The sequence below is a fragment of the Culex quinquefasciatus genome, chromosome 2 (assembly GCF_015732765.1).
Source record: "Culex quinquefasciatus strain JHB chromosome 2, VPISU_Cqui_1.0_pri_paternal, whole genome shotgun sequence".
Lineage (NCBI taxonomy): Eukaryota > Metazoa > Arthropoda > Insecta > Diptera > Culicidae > Culex > Culex quinquefasciatus.
The window spans coordinates 127,853,533-127,875,808 of NC_051862.1; the positions used below are offsets into that span (position 1 = coordinate 127,853,533).

Genomic DNA, 22,276 nt, shown 5'->3' on the forward strand with positions numbered 1-22,276 from the left:
AAAGAAACACGAAAATTTTGGTTTTTTCTAAATCTCACCAAAACAACCCAGCATTTTCTAATGATGATATCTCAGCAACTAATGGTCCGATTTTCAATGTTAATACATGAAACATTCGTGAAATTTTCCGATCTCTTCGAAAAAAAATCTTTTGAATTTTTTTAAATCAAGAAGACTAACATTTTAAAAGGGCCAAACATTGAATATTACGCCCAATTAAAATGCTAGTCTGTATTTAAAAAATCAAAATATTTTTTTCGAAAAGATCGAAAAATTTCACGAATGTTTCATGTATTAACATTGAAAATCGGACCATTAGTTGCTGAGATATCGTCATTAGAAAATGGTGGGTTGTTTTGGTGAGACTTAGAAAACTTCAATTTTTGTGTTTCTTTTTCTTAAAGCGGCTCTATCTCAGCAACCCGAGGTCCAATCTTCAATGTCTCTTAGACAATTTTATAGCAAATTTTTTGAACATTTCAAAAAAAATATTTTTATAAATGGTCACTCATGGTCACTATTTTTAAAAATTGAAAAACTGCAAATATTTCGCTAAATTCAAACTTTCGGTGGCTATATCTTGAAAACGGAGACCTTTATCAAAAAATCTGTAAAGTACTTTTCGATTGCAAATTCAATTTTCCATTAAAAAATAATGTCAAACTTGTTTTTGCATGAAACTTCGATTTTTCAAAAATCACTATTTTTTTCAAAAAATCACAACTCGGCGGCAGATTTTTTGACCATGTTTCTCTATGGATCAAAAGTTGCGGATTTTTGTCCCCTAAAACATATAAAAAAAATCTCTAAAATCAAAAAATACGTATTTTGGGAAATTGAGTTTTAGTGAAAAAAAAGTTGATTAAAAAATCTGCAAGTTTTTTTTACCGTATAAATATTTTTTTCTCAAAAGTCCTCAACAATTGATCAGAAAATTCACTCAAAAGTTACAGCTGTTTGAATATTTACATACCATTTTTGTACGGACAGCTGCCAAAATTGTATGGAGACTTGTATGGGTGAACCAATGACACAACATAGCTTATTTGGTCATAGGTCATAGGGAAGGCCCCCACAAAGTTTGAGCTAAATCAAAAAATACAAATAAAATCCATTTCCGGTTTTGGTAGAGAATTGCTCCTATGCATTTTTTCAATATTTCATCACCGCCATTTTGGCTGCCATCTTGGGTTTAAAAATTCTAGATAATCTTAGAGGTCATACTAAAGCTCAACAATCGAAAATAAGACAGCGAAAAAAAGTGTTTTTCTTGATTCGATTATCCCAAGTTTCAATTATCCGAAGTGAAATTTTGACAAGGTCTTCGGAAAATCGAGTCTGGACTGTATATGGTAAAAACTATATTTATTTATTTATTATAATCGAATCTGCGACCAGATTTTCTTTTAAAATATATATATTTTTTTTTGATTTCCTTATTTGGCTAGATGTAAATCATTCGGTCATGTATAAAGTGTACCAAAAAGGCATAGAACGTTCTGGGTTTCATCGCGAATATCTCAGATTTGAAACAGAGTTTTGAAGAGCTGAGGTGAAAGTGAAGAAAAGCGTCACCAAATTTATATTAAATCCATAAATGCAAAAAGTTAAATTGAGGTCACTTTTCCCAAGGAATGCAAAAAATATCGTTCAAGAAAGAAGTTTCTCGACAGCACAAAAAACCGCAACGAATAAAGGGAATAAATTTCGCAACTCCCACGCACACCCAACGTAATCAGCTTGGACTGTGCTGAGCTGATTGGGGCACGACAACTCCAAAGGGAGTCCTCTTAACTGGGCGCCATCTTTTTACCCACGGGGTACGTACAACTCCTCAAAGGAGGACTGTGTCGTGCATCCTACGCTGCTGGCTGCACCGTAATCTGAACAGGACTCATTACGACAGATGGAGATTCCGCTCTCATCGGGATGAGAAATCGACCCGAGATACGGCTTTATAGTTGGATGATAATAATAAATGAAAGTTTACGGTTTGAAATCTCTCGTCGTCGAATAGCTTCGCGTAAGCCTACCTGTGAGAATCAATAACTATTGGATTATTTCCAGAACGTGCCTCCTCTATCGTAGGTCTTGGCAAACTTTTCAACATCGAGTGTTCAAGAATCGACCCAGGCACAGGAAGCCATACAGCCAATGATTCCAGATTGATGATTAATATTCAAAGTGCATCGCTTCACACCAAAGCCCGTCCAAAGATGGTGAAGGAGGACAACGCTGACGGCTAACAAGCTGGAGCTCTTGCGCGAATAGATCTCGTCGAAACCTCCTGCTCCTCCTCCTCCTCCAAGCTAGACCTTAATCCTAAAATGTGTTCTTCTGGTGGTGCACACATTTGCATCATCAACGGATGCACACTCCTTGTACCCGTGACTCCAACCCAGCAGAGTGCGCTTTGTTTGACTTTGAAAACGACGACGAAGAAGAGCTCTGGGTGTCATTACCCCTGCCCGTTGTGGTGGTGAGATGTGCAAATACTCGGGGTTGGGCCTGATGTGGCCGCCAAATAAGGACATTCTGCCTTTGTTTATCTAGATACGACGACGAAGGAAGACTACGACCAACACGGTGAAGCAGACTCACCGGTGTCATACTAACTTACTAATATAATCGATTGCACCCGCAGCTCGCGCGGTGGCTGGGTTGGATAGATGAATGGTGCCGGCTTTGTATGATGAACCTGCGGTGCTGCACCTTAACCGAGATCTGTGTCTCCGATTGGGAAGGTGGTGTGTACTCGGGTTTTGCGAAGTTGGCGCACGGCTTTGGTTGGAGTTGTTTGCCATTGTATGTTAGATGGTGCGCATTGGCAAGATTACGATATCAACGATCTTATAGACAAAACTCAAAGGAAAGTAATTGCTTGAAGCGTTGAAAGTTTGTTTTATGCATCGAAAGCTTATTTTTCAATCAATTTGTCCGACCATAAAGTTGCTTTTCTTTATTCATCATAGGTGGCAACACAATCAGAGAATTTGTGGAATTTGTTATTTAAAAATCAAACGCAACCTAACGTTGATGTTTTACTTTTCTATCTCTTGTTTTTTGTTAGTTCAAAAAAGGATATAAAATCAATCACTCGTTTTTTCAGTGATTAGTGTTATACCATCGTTGATCGGAAGGCACGGCGTCGTTTAAACTGTGCAATAAATTTTGCATAGAAAGTGCATGTTTTGACCGTAGAAGTTAAAAGTTTTTAAAACCTTGAAAATATTTCTTAAAAAAGTTTGTTTTAATTTTTTACATTAAAATTTAAAATTTCAATAAATTTACTGTTGAAGTTCCCTAAACCCATTTTTTCAAAATATCTTGAAAACGAAAAGTGGAGCCTAACATTTCAAAAGGGCACATAACTTTTGTAAACAATTGTATATCCCTTTCACTCAAATGGCAATTAACATAACGGAGCGTTCTTTTATTACGTAACGCAGTTAGGGGGGGAGGGGGTGTCGGTGTCTGTTACGAAATGTTACGGAAATTGGGGGAGGAGGGGGTGCTGAAAAAATCTGTTACGAAACGCAAAATTTTCATATAAGCACTCATAAAAATGTGCAAAAAGACCTTGTGTTACGCGTTACAGGGGGGGGGGGGTGACCGCTCATGTTACGAAGGGGGGGGGAGGGGGTCAAAAATCCAAAATTTTGCGTTACGTAATAAAAGAACGCTCCCTAAGTTGTGAGAAACACTCTTGTTTACAAAAGTTATGTGCCCTAATGAAATGGAAAGCACGAAATTTTAAAGACATTTCAAAGGTTTAAACACTCAAAAATTATTAATTTTCAAATGAAAAACTGCAAATTTGTTCGCGAGAATTTTCATTAATTTATTTATTGTTCAAAATCACAAAAGCTTCATATAAAATTGTCGTTACTAATTAAGAGAAAATACCTATTATTAAAAAAAAAACAGTTTTTTTATTTACAGTACAAACCGTATGATATTATGAGATAAATTAAACATGGGATGATACTCAACAAAAACTGATTCAAAACCAAGCAAACTATTACACAAAATCAAACAAAGTTTTCCCAAATTATTAATTTATAATAATTTAAATATATTATTTGATGATTTTTCAAAAGAGTTTGGTCAATTTTAATTCAATTTAAAATATTTTTCAGATTTTTTTGTCGAATTTCAGAGTTATCCTCACAGAAAAAAAAATCATGGTAATATTACATCTGGGAAGGAGTACATTTTTTATGTCAGATTTTTTTTTTAATTTTACCTGTGAAAATGGGTAGTTTTACCACTTTTCTGTTGTAATGTCATTTTTTTCAGTCTAAATTGAGGTAAAATGACATCATAAAAAAGGTAATATTCAACCTTCCAAAACCACACCTTCCAAATTTATACAATTTGTTGCTGTGCTGGATTTCTCCTGGTACACAGAAAAAAATCATTGTAATATTTCATCTGGAAAGGGGTACGTACATCTTTTATGTCAGAAAAAATGTGTAATTTTACCTCTGAAAATGTGCAATTTAACCACTATTCTGGTTTAATGTCGCATTTTCAGTCTAAATTGAGATAAAATTACATCATAAAAAAGGTTATGTCCAATATGTCTATACAAGCCCAAAAAAATTTGGACAGATTTGACTGTTTCGTATTTATATCATCCGGTATAGTTTTTTGCTATACTGGTCATGTCTGTTACATGCTCCCGTACCTTTTTTAGGAATATTTCGTCGTCAACTGAAATAAAAAATAAAAAATAAAACATTTTTGAATTATGTGCTACCACGGCAAATAGTGTCCAAGATCCAGATTTTATTAGATACATAATAAAATATTAAAATTTCTTAATTTCCACCAGAATCTGTAGTGAACTCAAACGAGCCAACAAAATTTTTGAGCTCCGACGTAGGCGTGGGGCACTTATTACTCCAATCTGTAATAACAAACCCATCTATAGCCATCGTTTCTACGAGTATTTAATTACTGCCACTATCCATTCAACACCCCGAGCGCATGAAGCAAGCGTCGGCCGTACTGTAATAATCTTGACAAATTTTCCCATAACCATGCATCGATAGGGGCCAAAGTGGCTAATATTTACCAAGACAGTTCGCTTTTATCGCATGCCATTAGGCGACCGTATCGTGTTAGGGGGAAAATAAAACGCGACTAGATTCCGCTTCTGACGGGGAGGAGGAGCCGTGTTGGACGGGCGAACTCGACACCCCGTTCCTTAAGGACCACCCGCCCCGTGTTGACTGTAATCATTTCCAGATTCTGATCTTTGAGTAAACACAACGCTGCCGCCGCGCGGGTCGGGTCAACGAGCAATTCTTCAAAAAACTTTGACTTTGCATATTTTTCCTCAATTTCAACAGTTTGCGATGTAAACAGTGTCCTACGAGTGGATTGCCGCGGCGACTCCCCTAAATTTGCAAGCAACAGAGTAGTAAGTAATTTCCATAAAATCTTTTCGCAAACGAGGGGGCCTGGTTTTCGCATTTGAGTCAACTTGGAAAGTCTATCAGAAAACGATAAAATTTTCCATTGCTGTACAAACGCCGCAAGATGTGCTCTCCAGTGTGTGTGGGTCGAATATCTCCCCCATTTTCATCTATTATGGCACCAGAGTGCGTGACAGTCTGGCAAGTTTCGATTTCCCTCTCTAGAATGAACGAGACCCTTTTTTGCTGTTGGAAGTTTTGTTGTTATAGTCTGGTGAACAAAATTAGAATCTTTAATTGATAATTTTACTAGGGTGACTTCCTTTCCAATAAACAACGATTTTTTGATTCAATTTTTAATTGAAACCCCAAATAACTCGTTAATAAATAATAAGAGATTGTCGAAACGATGCCTTCCGAGCCAGAATGCTATAGGATGGGTCTCGTTTTGCACGCACAAAATCAAACGAGTTGTCAAATCGAAGGTTGACTTTTGATTACATTAAAATCTTGAAAAATATACCCAACGACGTGCCTTCCGAGCAACGATGCCACGAAAAGGACTTATTTAAGCAAATAAAAACAATATCTCAACCGGTACCAGTCTTTCACTTTAAATTATCCGATACCACCACAACCCCGATAACCTGAAGTCTCGTAAGGGGCATTCCCCAGACAACCCCAATTGATTGCACTCCCTTCCAAAGTCGGCTGGTAAAAGTGTGGGTGCGTGAACCTACGTTGGTATTGATCAAACCAAGGGGGTTATCTTCCAACAAAACAGAGCCGAGCAAATTATGCACATGTCGCCCCACGCGTTCAAGGGGTCGAATTGCTGTCTGGTTGGTCAAATCTAAGCTATTGATCTGCACTGGATGGAACAGCAGCAGTGAAAATGGAGGGAATCCGTCCAGTGTATTTTGGTTGTATTTGTGCGAGATGCCCCTCAATGTGGAAAACTCTCCATCTGGAAGGTGTGAGTGGGGTTAGCCCTTTGGGTGCCGACATTTAGTTCTGTAAGAATGGTCCGATCAAATAGATAGAGATTGTCGCACGTTCGACAGCTACGCTGTCCACCTAACAGGGTTTAACTGTATCGGATAGAATACTGAACTTCAAAGTCCGCCCTGACTGGGTTAATGAAAATGGGGGATATCTCTGGGTTATACACAACACCAACAACGCAAAGAGCGGAGAGCTGCACCACTCTGGTGTTGTTGTGGAACGCGTGGCTGCACGACGCCGAACTGCGGGGAAGAACTCTGGCAAAACGACTGTCCAAGAAGCGGCGAGTGCAGCAGCAGTTCAAGCAAGATACACCGTGGAGCAGAACATCGCAGTGTCGGAGTAACGGGGCCCCAAACGAACCAGTTGGGGGTGGTTCAAACCCCGGGGCGGATCGGGAGGAGGTTTGGACGGAGAAGACCCTGACCGTCACCCTGAGTGGGGGCTATATGAACAGACGACGAGGGTCGACGAGGAGACTCGTCGAGCGTGTCGGGCAAGAGGCGAATGAATTATGCGTATTGTGTTAGTGTGTCGAATATGTTGCCAAGTTTTTCTCTTTTTCCCGGTCGCCGTACTGGTGTTGGCTGGAGTATGGACCGGTTCTGCGGTGTGGGTGCAGGCAGGCAGGCAGCAGCAGTTTTGACAACGTTCAAGGGCTATGTGGAACCGTTTGATTTAGAACGAGCGTGAGTGGGGATATCGTAACGTTTCGATTGGGGGAGGAGGTTAAATCATTTTTCGCATTGGGAATTTTATGTTTGAAGTTTTACCGATTGGGATTGAAATGATCGGATTCAATTTGTAACATTCAATTAGGGCGCAAAAAAATGGTAAAACTTTATCCAATATAATTTGAATGGTGGGCTAAACATAAAGAACAATAAATAATCTGAAGGACCCAGAACATCCCAAAAGTGGTTCAAAGAGTGTTGTCAAAGGGTCCCAGGGACATCACTGAATATGAACCTCAATGGAAAACTTACTAGAATTGTGTTGTTACGGTGATAGACTCTAAGATATTCATTCAAGGACACTTAGGAGGACCCAGAACATTCCAAAATTGCTCAAAAGAGTTTATAGTTAAGCCAAAGGCATCACTGAATATGAACCTATATCGTGTACTTGGTAGAATTGTGAGGCTACGGCGGTAGACTTCTCCAGAGTGGTTTAGAACATTGTTGTTGTTACTTTTTGTGTCTGTTTCTTGTTAGTGATTGCAAAACCAAACCGCTGAAAATAAATTTGTAGCTAAACACAGCTCAGAAGAAATCAGGCCTGGAAGGGTCTTTAAAAAGAAATTGTAGCAAATATTTCGAAGAGTTGCGATTTAACACATTCGACTACTCGTCGTGTCACCACACTCGAAGCTACTAATTTACACGAGCACTTCTCCGAAATCGTAACAATCATTTCAAGCCTCGACTTAGTCACCTAAGCCGTGTCCGCAAATTGTGACTAACCGGATGTTCTTACTTCCATTCACTGTCTGCTGTTTTATAAGCTAGTAAACAGAAATAGATTTATTTTAATATTGTCCACACACACACACATCCTCACACAAAGGGCCCCCACTGACTGTTCCACATCGTCATCGTGGTGTAAAATATGGCAACATTCGCCCGTTGTATCCCGACCATCCCGAGTAATCCCGAAAATAAACAAAGACGGATTATGCGGGATTTCGTGTCTTATCCTTTGCCGACCTGTTTTTTTTTTGTTGTTGTTGCTCTCGTTTTAGGCAACAAACGGGTCCGAGCCACCACAGCATGACACATCTAGGGTAACGTGTCAGTTGTGGGTCGTAGGGTAATTTGGGTTAAGGAGAGAACTCGGTGTTGGTAGGTTACCCTAGAGTAGATTTGCAGTGGGACCGAAAGCAACAGACAACACGAACTCTTAGGCAAAAAAATATGAGTGCATATAATCACTGTTCTGTAATGTTTATCTGTACGGGGTTAGGGCAAAGGCAACTACAGTTCGTCGCTGTCGTGCTATCTTGTCGCACGTGCATTTTAGGTCAAACCGACAAATATCCGTGCATTGTTGGCACTTTTCATATGAAAGAAGTTTCAATCTTGTCGTGCTATCTTGACACGCCCTGAAAATTGCTGTAAGTGCGACAACTGGTCAAAGGGATTTCAGGTCAGAACACGTTTGACACACGTACATGCCCGACTACTGTTAACACTTGTAATTATAACTCGGGACTCCGGCAAACGAAAACGCGTTTTTCTCGAAACGTCAAAAAGCAACGTGCGACAAGATAGCACGACAGCGCCGAGTTGGTCATAAAGTTGCTAGCGATTGTGTGTAGAAATTTGGTTGAGAACACATTTTTTTCAGTCCGACCATAAAAAAATGTGTAGCAAAGATGCAAGGAAGGCAAAAAAACTGCACATCGCTGAATATGTTTTATCTTTTGAGGCACTTTTCCTCGCTTCTGTATCAACAAATTTATTTGATATTGAAAGCGAGATAAAAATGAATGTAAATATTTGAAAGCCAAACACGTTTTGGCCTAAAAAGGAAGTAAAAACATAGCAAATGTTCCGCGGGAGGGAGAGAATTCTGGGTCCGTTGAGGAGAAACAAAAGAGCAGCACTAGCAGGGAAACAAAAACGAAAAGCTGAATGTTTACTGGATAATAATTGTCCGGAATGTGCCACTGGTGGAATGTGTGTAGTAAGTGCTGTAGGTCGATGGCGTTTGGATGTTCGAAACAAATTTGCTTCCGTTATGTTTTGTATCGTTTGATCGAAATTCGAGTACTTCCTGGACTTTTTTTCGACCTTTGTCTAGTGCTATTTTTTGCTTAGGTTTAGCAAAATACCAGAGCATAGAATTTTACGATAACGTCGTATAGAAGTTCGGTAGTCAAAATTGCTCCACCCAGTCCTGAGATTATTTCGAAGTATCGTTCAATCCACAAGACTAAGGAAATTTGAAAAAAGTACGGCCCAGCAATAAGCATCGTTTTTCGAAGCAATTTTCTGTGATGGAAAACAAAAAAAAATGGGAATGTGTCATAAAATGCTCAAGATGTTGTTCAAGTTTAATACTGTTAATTTAGATGTTGAAAAAAAATAAAATTAATTTTTAAATTGTTTCGCGCGAGCACCCAATCTATCTATCTTCCAATCAGCACTATTCTTACTTAAGATTTGAACTGACAACAATTGGATTGCAAGATAAAAATGTATTCAAATTTGATTTAATTTAAAGAAATAATTGTTAACCAATCACGAGATATTTTATTTCAAAATATTTCGATCTTCTGTTATTTTTTTTTTTTAACAAGGAATTAACTTTTTATTTGATTTTTTTTCTTTTGTGATTTTTTTATAAGGCTGAAATGTTGTGTTTACTTCTCTTCGATCAAAGAAGGCATTTGGTATCATTAATCATTCAAGTCTTAGGATGGTTCAAACCTGACGAATGAAACTTTAAAAAATTACACAAGCAGCTCAAGCCAAATACATTTTCTAAACGATTTTGTATGGGGAAAGTCAGTTATGACCATTTTTGCGATTCATGCTATCATCAAAGGAGTATAGGTAAGTAATTCTTGCGAAAAAGAAAATGGTATTTATAACAATGAAGTTTTGAGAAAAAATAGCTATCGTGCTCAAAATTTGTATGGAAAATAGTTTTTACTTGGGCAGCTCTAGTTTTGTTAAAACTGATCTAGTATTTGGGATTTTAGCTCAGTACTCCCATACAATTCAGGCCTGTAATGGAAGGCAAAAAGTTAAATTTGAACCACCCTAATTATCATACAATTTTGGTAGCTGTCCATTAGAGTGGTCCAAATCTGGGCTTTCTCGAATCTCTTTATACATTTTGATGATTTTTCCATACAAACTTCAAGCGATTAAAGGGAGGGGTTCCCGTGGTCAGAATGAGCTCAAAATTTGATTTCAACTAATGGTTGGCCAATCTTTTTCTTCAAGGGGTAGCCCCGAGGAAGCCCTGATTTGGACCACCTTAATTTACAGCTACCAAAATTGTGTGAAGACTAGGGTGGTTCAAGTTAAACTTTTCGCCTTCCATTACAGGCCTGAATTGTATGGGATTGTATGTACGACCGAATACAAAAAAGCTATGAAGATGTTCGAAAAAATTGTATCGTGAAAACAGTCTGATCGATTTGTTGTCTTCGACAAAGTTGTAAGTTTTGCTTCGAAATTTTTAGAAATTAATAATTTAACTCTTTAAAATAAATAAATTAATGTTAGGCTGGTACAAATTTTATTTAGTGTTGTTGTCATCCGCTGGAATACCATTTTTTTTAATTTTATTTATGGATATATTTGTGTCATCTTTTTATCTATAACTTAAGATGGTTAAATTTTACTGGGCAGTGCCGCCTTTTTTAAGTATCAAGATTATTAAAAAAAAACTTCGAAAAATGGCGAAAGAAAATGCTTGGAATTAATTTTTATATGTAAACTCAAATTGTCAATCAAAAATTACTTTACAGAATGTTGATATTGTGCACCCTTTTTGAGTTAAAGCCACATAAAATTGTAATGTTTTCGTTTAAATCGAAGAAGCATGACTAAGCTTGAAGACACAAATATGTAATTCGAAAAGATCAGAAATGTCTATAAAGTTGCTCCCAGGATGTTGAAAATTGGTCCAATTTCGATGAGATATAGCCTCCAAGATGAAAACAAACAGGAAAAATCTAAAATATTTTTTTTCTTATTTTGAGGGGTTTAATCTGGGTGCTAAAAAGACAGAATGCGTAACGTGATTTTCGAAAGCTCCCCACTGCTCCCCACTAATGAGCAATTTTCTACGAAATCGGTCTTTTTTCTTCAATTTTATTTTTTGTATTTTTTAATCCGGCTGAAACTTTTTCGGTGCCTTCGGTATGCCCAAAGAAGCCATTTTGCATCATTAGTTTGTCCATATAATTTTCCATACAAATTTGGCAGCTGTCCATACAAAAATGATGTATGAAAATTCAAAAATCTGTATCTTTTGAAGGAATTTTTTGATCGATTTGGTGTCTTCGGCAAAGTTGTAGGTATGGATATGGACTACACTGGAAAAAAATGATACACGGTAAAAAAAATTTGGTGATTTTTTTATTTAACTTTTTATCACTAAAACTTGATTTGCAAAAAAACACTATTTTTATAATTTTTTATTTTTTGATATGTTTTAGAGGACATAAAATGCCAACTTTTCAGAAATGTCCAGGTTGTGCAAAAAATCATGGAGCGAGTTATGAATTTTTGAATGAATACTGATTTTTTCAAAAAATCGAAATATTGATCGCAAAAATTTTTCAACTTCATTTTTCGATGTAAAATCAAATTTGCAAACAAAAAGTACTTTAGTGAAATTTTGATAAAGTGCACCGTTTTCATGTTAAATCCATTTATAGGTGACTTTTTTGATAATAGTCGCAGTTTTTCATTTTTTAAAATTAGTGCACATGTTTGCCCACTTTTGAAAAAAATATTTTTGAAAAGCTGAGAAAATTCTCTATATTTTGCTTCTTCGGACTTTGTTGATACGACCTTTAGTTGCTGAGATATTGACATGCAAAGGTTTAAAAACAGGAAAATTGATGTTTTCTAAGTCTCACCCAAACAGCCCACCATTTTTCAATTTCGATATCTCAGCAACTAATGGTCCGATTTTCAATGTTAAAATATGAAACATTTGTAAAATTTTCCGATCTTTTCGAAAACAATATTTTCAAAATTTTCAAATCAAGACTAACATTTTAAAAGGGCGTAATATTGAATGTTTAGCCCTTTTGAAATATTAGTCTTGATTTGAAAATTTTGAAAATATTGTTTTCGAAAAGATCGGAAAATTTTACAAATGTTTCATACATTAATGGTGGGCTGTTTGGGTGAGACTTAGAAAACATCAATTTTCCTGTTTTTAAGAGCCAGATTTTCGCTAGGGGGCACGCTGCTCGCATCGATGAGCTCCGATTTGGATGAAACTTTCAGCGTTTGTTGGTCTACAAAAAATATGAACTCATGCCAAATATGAGCCCTCTACGATACGAGCAAGTGAGGTAAAATAACAATTCAAAATTTTGCAAAAATGTTCAAAAAAAATAGGCCAAATTTTTAAAATTCTCATAACTCAATTTTGGCAATACATAAACCTGCTCGCTTGGTTTCATTTGAAAGGTCTTTACATGCACTACAACTTCGACTATGAATAACATCTGTCGGATACTTACCTCCAGAGATATTTACTAATTACTAAAAAGTCGTGATTTTTTAAAAATGGTCGTATCTTTCTTAAAAACGTAGATACCACCATACCCTATGTGGCAAAATTGAGGCATGGCTTGTACTCTAAGTCTACAATAATAACTTTTTGGTACCTCCGATTGTGGTAAAAAAATCATTAATTCTTTGAAAATCATTTTTTTTAATTAAAGGAGAATGGGCAAATTTGTATGGGAGCTGGTCCAAGGATGTACACGAACGGGACCAACTTTTTTCGAAAGATCTCGCCGAGACATGAAAAAAAGTCTTCTGGACCAACTCTCTAAACCCCGGGGTTCAAAAGTTACAAGTTGTTGAAGTTTGAGTATTTTGGGTTAAAATGTACAAAAAATCTTATTTTTGCTATTTCTAAAATCATTCATAAAATCTCTATTTTATTATGGATTTTGCTCATCTTGACTTCATTCGACGCGTATCACCGAAAACTATAAGTTCTGATATGTTTAAGCATGATTGAAACATGAATTCTTTTGTTCCTATCCGTTTGATCCATTTGTGCAAGAGGCATACCATAGAAACTATTCGAAACTTCAAGATTTTTAAACCGGATTCTATCCAGACTGCTTAAATGAGTATGGAAGGCTACAATGCAATGTTGTAACAACTTATTGGCATGGTCTGAGTCATCCGAGAACTCCTTGGAGTTAAGACCGGTGAGTCTACCGCCGTAACAAGCAAGATGTCGGCGGTTTTTGACCACTGATCATACCCGCATGGCTTCAATGAGTATGGTAGACTACTATGCTGATGTGTTGGAGTGTCCTGGGTTCTCCAAGGACTCCCTGGAGTTAAGATCTGTGGGTCTACTACCGTAACAAGCAAAATGTCAACCGGTTTTGACAACGGAACATACCCGTATAGCTTCAGTGAGTGTGGTAGACTACTTTGCTAATGTGGGCTCCCTGGAGTAATGATCTGTAGAGCTACAGCCGTAACAAGCAAGAGGTCGACGGTTTCTGACCCCGGAACATACCCGCATAGCTTAAGTCAGTATGGTAGACTGCTTTGTTAATATGTTGGGATATCTTTGGTCATACTAGGACTCCCTGAAGTTAACATATTTGGGTCACTGTAACAAGAAAAAGGTCGACGATTTTTAACCGCGCATCATAACCGCAAAAAATCAGTGAGTATGGCATACTGTATTGCTGTTATGTTGGTATGTTCTGCACCATTCCAGGGAGTCCTTGTAACAGCCGTAGACCTACAGATCATAACTCCAGGAGTCCTAGGATGACCAAAGGCATCCCAACATATTAACAAAGCAGTCTACCATACTGACTTAAGCTATGCGGGTATGTTCCGTTGTCAAAAACCGGTCGACATTTTGCTTGTTACGGTAGTAGACCCACAGATCTTAACTCCAGGGAGTCCTTGGAGAACCCAGGACACTCCAACACATCAGCATAGTAGTCTACCATACTCACTGAAGCCATGCGGGTATGATCAGTGGTCAAAAACCACCGATATCTTGCTTGTTACGGCGGTAGACTCACCGGTCTTAACTCCAAGGAGTTCTCGGATGACTCAGACCATCCCAATAAGTTGTTACAACATTGTACTGAAGCCTTCCATACTAACTGAAACAGTCTGGGTCGGATCCGGTTTCAAAACCTTGAAGTTTCGACTTGTTTATATGGGATGCCTCTTGCACAAACGGCTCAAACGGATAAAAACAAGAGAAATCATGGTTCAATCATGCTAAGATATATCAGAACTCATAGTTTTTGCTGATACGCGTCGAATGAAGTCATGAAAATCGAAATCCATAATGAAACAGAGATTTTATAAATGGTTTTAGAAATAGCAAAAATACGTTTTTTTGTATATTTTTACTCAAAATGCTCAAACTTCAACAACTTGTAACTTTTGAACCCCGGGGTTTAGAGAGTTGGTCCAGAAGACTTTTTTTCATGTCTTGGCGAGATCTTTCGAAAAAAGTTGGTCCCGTTCGTGTACATCCTTGGACCAAATTCGCCCATTCTCCTTTTACAATTCCATCAAACCCAAAACAATGTTTCGATATGAAATTGTTCTTGTTGAGTCTCAATTTTATCACCGAATATGTTTATAGAGCTATCTAAGCCCGATCTCACACACACTAGCACACCATTTGTTTTGCTGGCTGGTACAAAATTTAACCTCACTTTTTTTTCGTGTACGTACACGCAATACATGCGCACGTAGATAACTCTATACGCTGGAGATTTTTAATATGGCATAATTTGACATATATGTCAGCTTTTTATGCCAAACTCATCCAATAACTGAATTGAAAAAATAGAAAAATGCTTGTGAATACAAGTTGAAACTACATGTTGCAGTACATGTTGGAATTATTTAGTCTTGGGGAATTAACGGGCAAAAAATTCACTGCTGCTGAAGCTTTCAAAGCAATGCGTTCGAAAAGAGATGCTGTAACTGGAGAAAAAGAGTTTTCCACACAAAAATATATTACTACAGAGCAAATTAAGTCACTATTTGCTAGATTTGCAATGCTCTACAAACAAAACAAACTGAAATTGTCTGATGTACGTGATGAACACATCCAAATGATTGAAAAATCTGATGATTTATACACGGTGAATAACAAATAACATGTATAGAAATCAATTGCATTTTACTTATTTTTTTTTCAGGAAGCTTCTGAAAAAACAAAGCAGGACTTTGTTACTACACTATTAGAAACTGTAGAGAACTAACTGAAATATTTCTTTACATGGTGATATCAATAACATCTATTGAAGTCTATTGAATTTTATATATATCATATTTTTTCAGGAAACGGCAGAAAAATAAAGTGGGATCTGGAATTACACTTTGTCTTATTATATAATGGAACAATATTGAATTTAGCATGCACTTATGTCATACAAACTTTATTTATAAATTAAACTGTCACTAACGAAAAATAAAAAAGAAATGATATGCACTTTATCTTAGTAATGTTTATACTAATGCCCAATCTGATGACATCAAACCAAATTCATATAATTAAAGACAGACGCATATAATTTCTTCCTAAAATAATATTTTGAATGAAAACTGATGTTTTGCGCAAAGTCTTGTATCAAAATAAGCCATATTTAACATCTCTAGCGTATAAACATATTAGGTGATAAAATTAAGACTCAACAAGAACAATTTCATATCGAAACATTGTTTTGGGTTTGATGGAATTGTAAAATTTAATTAAAAAAAATTGATTTTCAAAGAATTAATGATTTTTTTACCACAATCGGAGGTACCAAAAAGTTATTATTGTAGACTTAGAGTACAAGCCATGCCTCAATTTTGCCACATAGGGTATGGTGGTATCTACGTTTTTAAGAAAGATACGACCATTTTTAAAAAATCACGACTTTTTAGTAATTAGTAAATATCTCTGGAGGTAAGTATCCGACAGATGTTATTCATAGTCGAAGTTGTAGTGCATGTAAAGACCTTTCAAATGAAACCAAGCGAGCAGGTTTATGTATTGCCAAAATTGAGTTATGAGAATTTTAAAAATTTGGCCTATTTTTTTTGAACATTTTTGCAAAATTTTGAATTTTTATTTTACCTCACTTCCTCGTATCGTAGAGGGCTCATATTTGGCATGAGTTCATCTTTTTTGTAGACCAACAAACGCTGAAAGTTTCATCCAAATCGGAGCTCATCGATACGACCTCTAGAACAAAGCCGTGCCCCCTAGCGAAAATATGGCTCTTAAACCTTTGCATTGCAATATCTCAGCAACTAAAGGTCGTATCAACAAAGTCCGAAGAAGCAAAATATAGAGAATTTTCTCAGCTTTTCAAAACCATTTTTTTCAAAAGTGGGCAAACATGTGCACTAATTTTAAAAAATGAAAAACTGCGACTATTTTCAAAAAAGTCACCCAAAAATGGATTTAACATGAAAACGGTGCACTTTATCAAAATTTCACTAAAGTACTTTTTGATTGCAAATTCAATTTTACATCGAAAAATGCAGTTGAAAAATTTTTGCGACCAATATTTCGATTTTTTGAAAAAATCAGTATTCATTCAAAAATTCATAACTCGCTCAATGATTTTTTGCACAACCTGGAAATTTCTGAAAAGTTGGCATTTTATCTCCTATAAAACATATCAAAAAATAAAAAAAAATTAAAAATAGTGTTTTTTTGCAAATCAAGTTTTAGTGATAAAAAGTTAAATAAAAAAAATCACCAAATTTTTTTTACCTTGTATATTTTTTTTCCAGTGTAGTCCATATCCATACCTACAACTTTGCCGAAGACACCAAATCGATCAAAAAATTCCTTCAAAAGATACAGATTTTTGAATTTTCATACATCATTTTTGTATGGACAGCTGCCAAATTTGTATGGAAAATTATATGGACAAACTAATGATGCAAAATGGCTTCTTTGGGCATACCGAAGGCACCAAAAAAGTTTCAGCCGGATTAAAAAATACAAAAAAAAATCGAATGACCGAAATCCTAGAGAACTGCTCTAATACAACTGCACTACAGCTGTAAACATAAACAAAGTAGAAGGCTATGTTCAAGCTCAAGCGTGACATATTTTTTGCTGCTGAAGTGAACTATTATGAAACATTTTGGATCTGTTGATGTTGGAGTTTTCGATGAAAAATTAAGTGCTTCGCGAATTTTTTGTTCGTTGACTAAACGATGGGCGGCCAAAAGAGGCCTTTTTTGTTTTCCACGTGATGAAAAATTGTGTCAAAAGTGTGTGGAATTTCGTGAATCAGAAGAGCAACCGAATGGAAGTTCCGAGATTATGTATCTTTGATTTGTAGTGATAATATCGGAGTAAGATTATCCAATATTATTTGGCAAGTACTATTCATAGTTATTGATAATTCTTCGCTAACATTGAAAAAAGCGTCATAAACATAGATTTTGCGTGAGACATAGCGATTATGAAATGTTAGCGACGAATAATGCCAATCTCTGACTCTGACTTTGAATATCTCAATAGCTCGACGCCATCGACTTTTATTTATTCCTGACTAAATAAATTATAGATCGCTCACAATACTTCCCACTTCTTGGTATCATTATGCGAACAGTAAATTGGTTCCGCTTTGACAGTTCTAAATTGAGGCCGCTTTGCGGACCACTATTCTGCACCCAGGGTTTAATAAACAAAATTAATTAAACATAAAAATAGTTTGGGTGTTTCTTAACACTGGAACGCCCAACGCATGTCCAACTTACACGGACGCCCAAGCCTCCCAAAAAAGTTGGAACGGCAACTTCAACTCGCTGGTTCTCGGGCATAACTCAACCAATCGGGACGATTCTTGTTTCCAGTGATTTGTAAGAATGTCTAGATGATCCTAAAATTTTGCAGAACTTGATTTTAAAAAATCTGTAATTTCTGCGACCGAAAACATCGTTCCACCTTTTTAAAAAAGACTGCCTCCGCGGAATTTTTGGCGAATTTTTTTTTACACGGGAAAAAAAAGTTGGAACGATGTTTTTGATCGCAAAAATTACAGATTTGATCTAATTGAGTTCTGCAAAGTTCTAGGGTCATCTAGACATCCTAACAAATCACTGGAAAAAAGAATCGTCTTGATTGGGTGAGTTATGCTCGAGAACCAGCGAGTTGAAGTTACCGTTCCAACTTTTTTGGAGCCTTGGGCGTTGGAATGTTAAACTGGCTTAGATCAGGGGTATTCAAACACACTCTAAAGCAACTCCAGAAATTAGGTTTTCGTTTTTTACGGTTACTGTTTTTTCCTGTTCTCTCATTATATAATATTTCTTAATTTGTTAGGCATCCCTGTTCTTATTAACAGGGTTTAAATTCAAACAACAATTGTGACTATATTTAATATTCAAAGTAACAACTTCGAAAAAGTTGGACAAAAGCTTTCACCGTTCAAGTGTTTACTCTTCGCCTTCCAAAAAAAATACCCCTCTCATTATCAGTGAGAAACAATATCGGAATTTGTGCCTTTCTGCTCCCCCCTCAAACCCAAATTATCTTTAGTCAGCACTTCCTGGGAAAACTCATCAAGTGTGGCTGACTGGCTGGTTGGCTATCGATTCTGGGAACATTAAGCCACAGCCAGTGACAACAAGCTCAGAGCTTCTAGCCTAGCCGACGATGATAACAATCCAGCTCATTCATCCACCACCACTCTCATCAAGACAAATTGTACCTCTTTCACGTTCGCCACCTTCTTCTGAGAGATAAGCTCTGGCTGCAGCTCATCGGTCACGTCCGAAAATTTCGATGGAGGGTTTTCTGTGTTACTTGGTAGAGAATCTACTAGCGTAAAAAAACCGTCCGTCAACGACTTGGCTTAGACTTTTATGGGATTTATGATTTAAATGCAGCGCGTACTATCACGCACAGCTATTTTTCCATTCTTTAATATTTCCTCCTATGTGTGGTTTTTTGGTTACTTCTCCTCTAGAACAATGGCTTTTAGCTTGCGGGGGGAACTTTTCCGATAGCCCCGCGGGCGGGTTGGGGATCGTAAAGATTTGGGGCCCGCGTCATGCCGTGACGCACACGTCGTCGTTCTCACCCCAAAATCGGCGGTCCGCGGCGCGGCCAGATAAATGTAATTAATTTAACTCACGCAACCATCTTGCCCAAAGGGGTCTCTCTTGATGGGTTTGTTAATGTCCAGGCCAAACGGTTCCGATATGGGCGGCTGGTATTTACCTTTGTCGTCGTCGGTATGCGCCGGCGATGGTCGTGATAATCTTGCGAGGAATGCGCCCTGTTTGACCATCAAAAAATGCGCGCGAACGATTGTTTCTTTGTGGGATTGTCAATAAAGGCCGGACCGGGGTGATGGGGATTTGCACAACGTTTTAGGAGGTGTTTGTAATTCAACGATCATACCAAGATGAAAACACTCTTGTTTTCTGCATTGAGGTTACATACCTTAGTGATGTCAATTCTGAAAAGAGAAGAAACGCTCAATTAGTACAAATTATTTTAACGGGTCGAATTTCAAAGAACCTACAAGGGAAGAAGGATGCGTGGACATACCGTACCAAAATGACAAGTATGTTAAATCGTAAAATTCCAAACCCAAGGATAACAAGTTCCTCAACATTAAAAGACCTCATTTTTTGAACCTAATCAGCAATTCCGTTTGCGGAACCTATTACTCATTATCTTCACCACACAATCCGGTTCTTGACAACACACACTTAAAAAGCCAACTCGACATTGTCAACCGTTTCCTGAGCGGTTGTCCCCTGTTATTTATTTTTTTCCTAAAATGCACTTTTATGCACTCTCACAAGAGTGGTGGGTGACTCATTCCTGCGACGTTTCCACCTTATGTTGCCAAAAAAGTGCACTTCACGTTGCATGCATGCACAAAGTCGCATTTATACCTTTAAATCCCCCACTGGCCAACATTTGCCTGCGCCACGTGTCTGCGTGTGTGTGTGATAGTGAAAATCGAAAAATACGCAAAAAATAAAAATAAATAAAAAGTCGTAAAACGCCCTTTAAAAAGTTCACCTTCCTCGTCGTTTTTATGGTTTTACCTTCTTCGGTTGACTTCTTCTTTGTCCTGGTGGTCGTGCAAACAAAGTGCATTCGAGTGGTTCATTTGCGGGCTTGCCGGCTCGAATTTACCCCCCAAAATATACAAAATACGGCCTGTGTGTGTGTGCGAAAAATAAAGAGGCAGCCACAGCAAACGCAGGGAGACACCAGCAGACATGTCATGCAAATTATGTACTTGGAAGCCGAGGCGAAGGAGATTTATTGCGGTCTTTTTTTTCGGGGGTTTTGTGTTGGGTTGTGTGTCCCACGCAAAACAAAGTATAATAAAAAGCGAAAGCGAAATTTTGGGTTATATTTTTGCATGGCTGGAGCGTTTTTAGGGATCTTAAACTTAGGACTGTGTTTTGCAGTCAAATGATTGGTCGATTCAAAAATGGATTAAAATGCCTTTATTCCGTTGAATGATTTAAAAAAATATGAACTCTACTCCTGTTCGCATAAATGTTCCATTTGCATATTCAACCAGATCTAAAACATGCAAAAAAAAATGAAATTAAACTGTGTTCGTTGGACCTCTTTAGAAAAAAAAACTCTAGAGTTAAACAAATTAAAGTTCAAACAGACGCACTACTCAAAACGTTTTTTTTCCTAGATCACTGAAAGTTACGCGAAATTTTATTCATAATAAATAAATATTTGTCAGCTGGTTTCTTAACCTAAATAATTAGACACGTAATTTTTTATTTGGACATTTGATGGTCCTTGCCAAGTTAAAATGCTTTCAAAAATTGTTATTTAAAAAACATATTTTTTTTAAATCATAATCAAGTTTGGGTAATAGATGGGATTTAAGTCAAAGTATTTTGAGGATCGAAACATCTAGCCTTACGTGTCTGGACCAAAGAGTCTATGTCTTAAAATATTTGTATCGGATTCAGGAAATTTTACGTTACAGAACAGAAGTTTATTAGTAGGATTCTGATATAGAGTAGTTCTTTACGATTTCGCAAAAAAAAAAATCGCGATCTTTCAACTTTATTTTTTTGATTTGGATGAAACATTGCACAGTGGACCAGATCGCAAAATTAAGTGGAAAATGGATTTTCCGAAAAATGGATAAGTTTTGAAGCTTTGGTGTCTTCAGAAGAGTTGTTGCATATGAAAAGGGGCAACTTTTGGTTTGGTTGAAAATTAGGGTGGTTTACGATTAGGGTGATTTTGGAAATCGAACTTTACAGGAATATTTTTGGGAATTTTTTCGTCTTCTAGAAAGTTGACGGGCTTGCCAATCCAAGCAACTTTGTCGAAGACACCAAAATTTTATCTCGTAATCTACGCCTTCTACGATCAAATTTATAGAAAGCATCTGAGCAAACCTTCAAAAATCAGTTTTTTTTAACGTGGCAATTCAGGGTTAAGTTTTAGAGAATAGTGTTATTCGGGGCACTTTTAGAGCTCTAAAAAACGAACATTTTTATTATATGACAAGTCAATTTGGACTTAAGGGTCAAATGTTACAGCGATTTTAAGGTAAAAAAGATGCAAATTTAAAACTTAAATATCTCGAAAAGGCGCAAGCCAAATTTTAAGCACTAGGTTGCATTTGAAAGAGGAGATCCAGCACTACAAACGCTGAAAAAATCTCAGGGGTGTTTTTCTTTAAACTTGAGATATCTTCATTTGAAAAAGTCTAATTTTCAAGGGAAAACCTTTTGGGACCACCCTAACGAATTTCTAAAATTGTCCAAATATATGTTTTTCCATGTAATTTTGCCCGCTGAATCTGAATCTTCCCTCAGAATTGACCCAAAGTGTCGAAAAATCGATTTTTGGTCATATTTTGGGTTTCCATGAAAAATTATTATTTGAACCCAAAATATGACCAAAAATCGATTTTTCGACACTTTGGGTCAATTCTAAGGGAAGATTCAGATTCAGCGGGCAAAATTACATGGAAAAACATATATTTGGACAATTTTAGAAATTCGTTAGGGTGGTCCCAAAAGGTTTTCCCTTGAAAATTAGACTTTTTCAAATGAAGATATCTCTAGTTTAAAGAAAAACACCCCTGAGATTTTTTCAGCGTTTGTAGTGCTGGATCT

The 22,276-nt window shown here is 36.9% G+C and overlaps 1 protein-coding gene across 3 annotated transcripts in view; it reads right to left on the reverse strand.

Moving 5' to 3' along the window:
• Positions 1-22,276, reverse strand: part of LOC119767758 (A-kinase anchor protein 200) — a 157,447-nt gene that overhangs the window by 107,942 nt on the left and 27,229 nt on the right. For all 3 annotated transcript variants that reach the window (XM_038257194.1, XM_038257193.1, XM_038257187.1), the window contains exon 2: positions 19,596-19,611. The gene's annotated coding sequence lies outside the window, so the exon portion shown is untranslated. The remainder of the gene's footprint in view (positions 1-19,595; positions 19,612-22,276) is intronic.